This window comes from Octopus bimaculoides, chromosome 27 (genome assembly GCF_001194135.2).
Source record: "Octopus bimaculoides isolate UCB-OBI-ISO-001 chromosome 27, ASM119413v2, whole genome shotgun sequence".
NCBI lineage: Eukaryota > Metazoa > Mollusca > Cephalopoda > Octopoda > Octopodidae > Octopus > Octopus bimaculoides.
Window position 1 is genome coordinate 10,515,124 of NC_069007.1, and position 1,396 is coordinate 10,516,519.

Consider the following 1,396-nt stretch of genomic DNA (forward strand, 5'->3'; position numbering starts at 1 on the left):
TATATCCAGGTGGCAAACTGGCAGAAACATTAGCACACCGGGCAAAATGCATAACGGCATTTTGTCAATTAAGTACCAGTTGCATACTGGGTTGATCTAATTGACTGGCTCCCTCTCCCAAAATTTCAGGCTTTGTGCCTAAAGTAGAGAAGAATATTTTAGCATCCCTAAGGCGGCGAGCTTGGCAGAAACGTTAGTACGCTGGGCGAAATGCTTGGCAGTATTTCATCTGTCTTTATGTTCTGAGTTCAAATTCCACCGAAGTCGACTTTGCCTTTCACCCTTTCGGGGTCGATAAATTAAGTACCAGTTGCGTACTGGGGTCAATCTAATTGACTGGCCCCTCCTCCCCCAAAATTTCCGGCCTTGTGCCTAAAGTAGAAAATAATATTATGTATATATTCTTATATATTCTGTTTCAAATATTATACTTATAATATGTTTGCTGGTGTATTTCTTATTCAGTTTGAGAATTCCGATAATGATAGTAACAACAGTCTGTCTGATTAGAAACTGAGAGTAATCAATAATCAATTTATATTGATTTATCAATAGTTGTGAGGTGGGTCTATGGAATTGTACTTTGAGTTTTATCCAAGAAATCAATTATGTTAAGGTCCTCTTGGACAGATTGTTAATGGTATTTTGTATGATACTGCCATGCAGCACTGAAATAACAAAGAGGAAGAAAATATTAGCTGTATTGATAAAAATAATTCTTTGTGCATCAGGCACAGGGTCTGAAATTTTGGGGTAGGACCATAGTCAATTACATCGACCCCAATGTTCAAATGCTACTCATTTTATCGACCCTGAAAGCATATATTATTATTCTTTTCTACTCTAGGCCCAAAGCCTGAGATTTTGGGGGAGGGGCTAGTCGAGTAGATACACCCCAGTACATAGCTGGTACTTAATTCATCGACCCCAAAAGCATGAAAGGCAAAGTTGACCTCAGAGGAATTTGAACTCGGAACATAAAGAAAGAAAAAATACTGCTAAGCATTTTGCTTGGCGTGCTAGCCACTCTGCCAGCATGCCACCAGGATATTATTATTATTATTATTATTATTATTAATTATTGAGTGAGAGAGCAGTGCATGCCATCAAAGTGACACTGGGGTAAAATATACAAAGCCCAATATACCCATCATGATTACCCGTCTGATAAGGGTACACCAGGCACATGCATCACAACTATATGTGCGCGACATGGTGATCTCATATCAAGATAAACAGCGCATGACCTTACAGGTGGGGGCCCAGTTAGAATTTTCTTCAGGTCGAGTAGCCCATCCCGCTCAAAAGGTCCCTGAATAAGGTTTGTTTAAGGATGTTGATCAAAACACCCATGTTTCCAAAGGTGAATTATTCAAACCTCTAAGAATCCCTCTCA